This window comes from Cyanistes caeruleus, chromosome 2 (assembly GCF_971803275.1).
Source record: "Cyanistes caeruleus chromosome 2, bCyaCae1.hap1.1, whole genome shotgun sequence".
Lineage (NCBI taxonomy): Eukaryota > Metazoa > Chordata > Aves > Passeriformes > Paridae > Cyanistes > Cyanistes caeruleus.
Genome location: NC_141702.1, coordinates 105,113,838 through 105,121,288, shown reverse-complemented (window position 1 = coordinate 105,121,288; position 7,451 = coordinate 105,113,838). Strand labels below are relative to the sequence as shown.

The 7,451-nt window shown below is 50.4% G+C and overlaps 1 long non-coding RNA gene across 1 annotated transcript; it reads left to right on the top strand.

Annotated features, from left to right (window-relative positions):
* Nucleotides 1–2,575: 2,575 nt before the first annotated feature.
* On the top strand, nucleotides 2,576–5,409 carry LOC147655081 (uncharacterized). The gene is made up of 2 exons (XR_015283770.1): nucleotides 2,576–3,345; nucleotides 4,732–5,409. It is a non-coding gene; the product is annotated as an uncharacterized LOC147655081 (long non-coding RNA).
* The last annotated feature ends 2,042 nt before the right edge of the window (nucleotides 5,410–7,451 follow it).

Sequence of the window (7,451 nt, the reverse complement as noted above, 5' to 3'; positions counted from 1 at the left end):
ATTTTTCCCGGAGTCCGGAATGGAGTCGGTAATTTGGAAAACCCGGACCGGACTTTTCCCGGAGGCCGGAATGGAGTCGGCGACCTGCAAAACTTGGACCGGACTTTTCCCAGAGGCTGGAATTGAGTCGGCAACCTGCAAAACCCGGACCGGATTTTTCCCGGAGGCCGGAATGGATTTGGCAACCTACAAAACCCGAACCGGACTTTTTCCCGGAGGCCGGAATGGAGTCGGCAACCTGGAAAACCCGGACCGGACCTTTCCCGGAGTCCGGAATGGAGTAGGCAACCTGGAAAACCCGGTCCGGACTTTTCCCGGAGTCCGGAATGGAGTAGGCAACCTGGAAAACCCGGACCGGACTTTTCCCGGAGGCCGGAATGGAGTCGGTAATTTGGAAAACCCGGACCGGATTTTTCCCGGAGTCCGGAATGGAGTCGGGAACCTGGAAAACCCGGACCGGATTTTTTCCCGGAGGCCGGAATGGATTTGGCAAGTTGCAAAACCCGGACCGGATTTTTCCCAGAGTCCGGAATGGAGTCGGCAACCTGGAAAACCCGGACCGGACTTTTCCCGGAGGCCGGAATGGAGTCGGTAATTTGGAAAACCCGGACCGGACTTTTTCCCGGAGGCCGGAATGGAGTCGGCAACCTTGAAAACCCGGACCGGATTTTTCCCGGAGTCCGGAATGGAGTCGGCAACCTGGAAAACCCGGACCGGACTTTTCCCGGAGGCCGGAATGGATTTGGCAACCTGAAAAACCCGAACCGGACTTTTTCCCGGAGGCCGGAATAGATTTGGCAACCTGGAAAACCCGGACCGGATCTTTCCCGGAGGCCGGAATGGAGTCGGCAACCTGGAAAACCCGGACCGGATTTTTCCCGGAGTCCGGAATGGAGTCGGCAACCTGGAAAACCCGGACCGGATTTTTCCCGGAGGCCGGAATGGAGTCGGTAATTTGGAAAACCAGGACCGGATTTTTCCCGGAGGCCGGAATGGAGTCGGCAACCTGGAAAACCCGGACCGGACTTTTCCCGGAGGCCGGAATGGAGTCGGCAACCTGGAAAACCCGGACCGGACTTTTCCCGGAGTCCGGAATGGATTTGGCAACCTGGAAAACCCGGACCGGATTTTTCCCGGAGGCCGGAATGGAGTCGGCAACCTGGAAAACCCGGACCGGACTTTTCCCGGAGTCCGGAATGGATTTGGCAACCTGAAAAACCCAAACCGGACTTTTTCCCGGAGGCCGGAATGGAATCGGCAACCTGGAAAACCCGGACCGGATTTTTCCCGGAGGCCGGAATGGAGTCGGTAATTTGGAAAACCCGGACCGGACTTTTTCCTGGAGTCTGGAATGGAGTCGGCAACCTGGAAAACCCGGACCGGACTTTTCCCGGAGGCTGGAATGGAGTCGGCAACCTGGAAAACCCGGACCGGATTTTTCCCGGAGTCTGGAATGGAGTCGGTAATTTGGAAAACCAGGACCGGATTTTTCCCGGAGGCCGGAATGGAGTCGGCGACCTGGAAAACCCGGACCGGATTTTTCCCGGAGGCCGGAATGGAGTCGGTAATTTGGAAAACCCGGACCGGACTTTTCCCGGAGGCCGGAATGGAGTCGGCGACCTGGAAAACCCGGACCGGATTTTTCCCGGAGGCCGGAATGGAGTCGGCAACCTGGAAAACCCAGACCGGACTTTTCCCGGAGTCCGGAATGGAGTCGGTAATTTGGAAAACCCGGACCGGACTTTTCCCAGAGGCTGGAATGGAGTCGGCAACCTGGAAAACCCGAACCGGACTTTTCCCGGAGTCCGGAATGGAGTCGGCAACCTGGAAAACCCGGACCGGACTTTTTCCCACAGTTTGGAATGGAGTCGGCAACCTGGAAAACCCGGACCGGATTTTTCCCGGAGTCCGGAATGGATTTGGCAACCTGGAAAACCCGGACCGGACTTTTCCCGGAGGCCGGAATGGCGTCGGCGACCTGGAAAACCCGGACCGGATTTTTCCCGGAGGCCGGAATGGAGTTGGTAACCTGGAAAACCCGGACCGGACTTTTCCCGGAGGCCGGAACGGAGTCGGCAACCTGGAAAACCCGGAGTGGATTTTTCCCGGAGTCCGGAATGGAGTCGGCGACCTGGAAAACCCGGACCGGATTTTTCCCAGAGGCCGGAATGGAGTCGGCAACCTGGAAAACCCGGACCGGACTTTTTCCCTGTTGTAGTTGATAGCCTGAAATGTATCTTTTCCCATCTTTTATTTGTGATCCTCCCCCCACCCCCAGCTTCTCTTTCTCCTAACTGTTTACCTGGTGTCAGGTTACCATGGTTACTGAAGTTTCTCTCCTCAGCCCCACGGCGAGAGGCCGGATAGAGTAAAGAGAGGACCCTGCTGGCATTTCCAGCTGCTTGAAGTTTCTTTAGCCCAGGAAAGCACAGGGTTGAGAGAAGAGAACCCTTCTTTCCAGCACGGAAGTTTGTAACTCTGTTTTTCCTGTCCCAGAATGCCTCTGAGCTATGGAAGCTGAGAGGCCAGGCTTCCCTTCCCTTCCCTTTCTTTTCCCCCTGGGTTGCCGGGAAACCAAGCCCCCCCTCTCTCCTCCGCTGCCCCTCTGTGGAGAATACTCCTACACCTTTGTGGGCATTTGAAGAAGTTGGTGTCTGTTATTTCTTATCTTGGTGTGTGTAACCTTGATTTGTAGAAAGTTTGTAAGATGTACTAACTGAGAAAAATAATTGGTTCTCTCTCTGATGTTCCCTCCCTCCGAGAAACCCTGCTAAAAGAGACCCCCCAGACCCCAAATCCTTGGTCTCTCGTCCCTTGGATTCCCCTTCACAGAAATAAACTGTGGAATGCAAACCAGAGAGAGAGTCCCCCCCTGATTTCTTTACTCGCTCTATAGACTTGAATTCTTGAAGAAAATCAGTGAATCTCACAAACATATGCTGGCTCAAAACTCGAGTGAAGAGAAACCTCATCACTGAGCTAGCCGGGTCACACTCGAGAAGATCGAGTCAGGTGGCGCCCAACATGGGGCTGGCCTGTCCCTCAATGAAGGGGACAGAAGAACCACGGAAGGTGAGATTCTGACCACCGCTGGGACGACATCTACCCCAGAAGCGTCTCTTCGCTGTTCTAAGTGGAAGACGTGCTGGGGAGAAAAGCAAGAACCCCTAAGCACCGAGGGGCTGCTTTTGAGAGCGAGACAACGGCAGGAGCATTCAGAAGACTGAATTCCCCAAAGGGGGGAAGTGGTGAAGAGGGAGTGGGTGAGAGAAGAGTCCCATCCCAGGTGAAACTTCTGGATGCAGAGCAGTTTGGAGCCGTTGGTGAAATAGCTGCAACGGACAGGTGAGATCACAGAGATGGGTGCAAGACTGTCTGTAGCACAAAGGGGGATTTTTAATCAAGTGATTGGCATTTTGCAAATTGGAGAGAAACCGTTTTCTAAGAAAAAGGTGAAAAAATTAGTGAATTGGGTTTTTTTAAATTTTCCTCAAGTGTCTCCTGCAGATATAACTTCTGTTTCCTTTTGGAACAGAGTGGGGACAAAATTGACTGAATCTGTGAATGCTGGAGATAGTTCAGCAGAGAAAGTAATCCATTTGTTTGTTTTGATTAGACTAACCCTTATTGAAAAAGAAGAAAAAAGGTTATCCAATCCTAACCCTGATAACCCTGTTTCTTTACCTCAACCCTGTTACCCTAAGCTGGGAGAGTCCTCTCAGCACCCCTGTTCCAGTAGCTCTGGCCAAGCTGTTGGAAACCTTTCCCTAAAACCCATCCCAGCTCCCTCTCCTACCCCTCTTTACCCTCAATATTCCTCTCCTTTTATTCCTGGTGGTCTTTTGGGTACACAAAATGGAGGAGACCACACGGGGAGTCTCCCCCCAAGTGTTACACAAAGGGCCCAGGAACTTCAAAATGGTGGTGAGCACATGGTCGACCCCCAAGTTGCTTCTTCTTCCCACAATCCCTTTGTTTCCCCTCCCCCCTTCAACCCTTTCCTCCCCCAAGACCTCCCCCCTCCTGGTCCTCCAGACCCTCCCTCCTCTGCCTCCGCCCCACCCCTCAGGGGTGTCTCCCTCCCAAGGCACCCTGCCCCTGACCCCTCCTACCCCCCCTGCAACCCCGCCTGCCCTCTCTCTGCTGCTGGCTCCCAGGTCACTCCCTCCAGCTCACACAGAGTGGGGAAGGGAGGGGGTGAAGGGACAAACCAGGAACAGAGACCTGCCTTCTTTGCAGCACCTGTAACTTATGGGAGGGGAGGAACATTACCAGAATGGAATGAAATGTCATTTCAATTGAAAATGGAATTATGCAAAGCAGCAAAGGAGTTTGGAAAGGAAAGCCAATTTTTTAAAAGTCTTTTAAAGGCAACCCTCTCCTCCAACCAATTGGTCCCACATGATTTGAAGGATTTGTTTTCCTGCCTTCTATCCCCAGGAGAATATTTGCTCTGGGAAGGGGCTTGGAAAAAATTGTTGAAAACCCTTTTGGGAGAATTACTGAGCAGTGATTTTGAGGCTTTAGATGAAAGGGGTAAAATAATTACCATGAATCATTTATGTGGCGAAGGTGATTGGAGTGAACCTGTTGACCAGGCCCAAAATTTGCCAAAAGGAGTTAGAGAGAAAATAAAGAAAGCTGCAGAGAAAGCATTTTTCAGTATTCCTCTTTCTGAATCTGTTGTTCCCTATGCTCAAGTTAAACAGCGTTCTGATGAAAGATTTGTAGATTTTGTGAATAGATTAAAGGTACAGATTGAAAGACAAGTGCAGAATACCACCCTGCACTCTGACTTGCTGTTGGAAATGGCTCGAGTGAATGCGAACGAAGCCTGCAAAGCTCTGATTCGGGTGCTGCCGAAGGATCCACCACCGACCTTGACAACTTTAATCGAGATGTGTACGGATGTAATCAGCACTTCAATGCCAAGGACTGAGGATTCCCAGAGAACCCCAGGAAGGATTGCAGCCACAACTGTACCTACTCTGCCATCGCCAGCCAAGCCGAAGGGACCGTTCACCTGTCATCGATGTGGACAGCCAGGACATTTTGCAAAGTTCTGCCAAGTGCTATATCCTAACAAGCAAGGGCAGGGAAACCGGGAAAAGGGAGGGGGTCCTCAGAACCAAAAAAACTAGATACCCAGCGCGAGTCTATTCCGCGCAGAGACACAAGTGGAATAGAAGTCACAGGGGGAGGGAAAATTGAATGTGATAACAGTCTTAAACGTGACATTTCTCACAGGTCTGACTTCTGCCACCGAAATAACATCAAGGGTTATGAAGATTGGAAGCCAAAATTACCTCTCAAATTGTTTACTGTGAAAGATCATTTTTTTAGGTCTCGCCACTGGACAGTTGTTTCCGTTGACCCACTGAGGGAAAAACTGACCCCCGACCTGAATTGTAAGTTTCTTGTTATTGGGGACACAAAAAACACACCCCCAGAGATTGAAATTTCTCCTGTCACTCTTTCAGCTGACTTGGATGCACTCATCCTTTTGGCACGGTGCATCAACCCACCATTCTACCTGGCACAAGGGCAGGTAATTGCTCAAGCTATTCCCATTCCATCAGGGATCCCAGTAGATGATGCAGCACCTCAGATCTACTGGGCTCAAGCAGTGGGAGAAAACAAACCCATCATCTCATGCCATTTGAAGAAAGGTAGTGAAGGCATGGGAATGACAGGCATGATAGACACAGGAGCAGATGTGACTGTCATCCCTGAAAGGAGATGGCCACCACAATGGGAACTGCAACCGATGGTTAGCCACATCCAAGGTATAGGGGGAGCCCAATTGGCCAAGATATCAAAGGAACCCATTCAGATTAGAGGACCTGATGGGCAAATAGCATCTATTCGCCCCATTGTCACTGATTTCCAGGTTCCCCTGTGGGGAAGAGATGTCATGTCCCAATGGGGAGTCCGCATTCACATTCCAAAAACACCTCAGGATTTTTGATTGCGGCCACTGAGAAGCACCAGACCCAAAAACTAGAATGGACCACAGATTCCCCAATTTGGATACCCCAGTGGCCGCTGAGTAAAGAGAAATTAAAGGCGCTAAATGAGTTAGTAGATGAGCAATTGGCCCAAGGCAATATTGAACCTACTTTTAGCCCTTGGAACTCCCCAGTGTTTGTCATTAAAAAGCCAGGGAAAGACAAGTGGAGATTAGTTCATGATCTGAGAGAAATTAACAAAGTCATTGTAGACATGGGACCTCTTCAGCCAGGAATGCCGTCTCCCGCCATGCTTCCTCAAGATTGGGAATTGGCTGTGATTGACATCAAAGATTGCTTTTTCAAAATTCCTCTAGACCCTATAGATGCCTCCAGGTTTGCTTTTTCTGTGCCTTCCCTCAACAGAGAAGCCCCAATGAGAAGGTTTCATTGGAAATCCCTTCCCCAAGGGATGAAAAATTCACCTGTGATTTGCCAATGGTATGTTGCCACCTTGTTATCCCCTGTGCGAGCTGAGGTGGGGGAAGCCATTATCCTGCATTATATGGATGATGTGCTAGTGTGTGCCCCCCAGGAAAAATTGCTCCAGTCCACACTGGACCGGGTGATCGAAGTTTTAACAACTGCAGGACTCACCCTTCAGGAGGAAAAAGTACAAAAGATGCCTCCTTGGAAATACCTAGGTCTGGAAATCACTGCAAAAACAATTGTTCCTCAAAAATTGGCTTTTAACAGCAATCCCAAAACCTTAGCCGACTTGCACTCTCTGTGTGGAACACTGAATTGGGTTAGGCCTTGGCTAGGCATTGCCACTGATGACCTAGCCCCTCTTTTCAATTTATTGAAAGGGGGAGATGAGCTGAGTGCTCCAAGGACACTGACTCCAGAAGCCAGGGATGCTTTAGAGAAGGTAAGCAGTATGATGGAAAAGAGACAGGCACATAGATGCCATCCAGAGCTGCCTTTCAAATTTATTGTAATGGGGAAATTGCCACACCTTCAGGGGTTGATTTTTCAGTGGGACAAGGACCAGAAAGACCATTTGATAATAATTGAGTGGGTCTTTCTCAGTCACCATCGGTCCAAAAATATTACAAGGCCACAGGAATTGATGGCCCAGCTGGTTGGAAAGGCCAGGCTGAGAATGAGAGAACTTGCTGGCTGTGATTTTTCATGTATACATTTGCCCCTAAGCCTCTCTGAGGAAGAAACCTCCTCAGTGAAGATGACCAGGGAAATGTTTGAGCACCTCTTGAGGAATCAAGAGACCCTGCAAATTGCTCTGGAGAATTTTACTGGGCAGATTTCAGTTCATGCCCCTGCACACAAATTGTTTAATTCAAAATTTCATTTGGTACCAAAAGATAAGAGGAGTCAGAAGCCCCTTGAAGCTTTGACTGTTTTTACTGATGCTTCTGGAGCATCCCAAAGGTCAGTAATGACCTGGAAAGATCCTCAGACGCAGCAGTGGGAATCAGATGT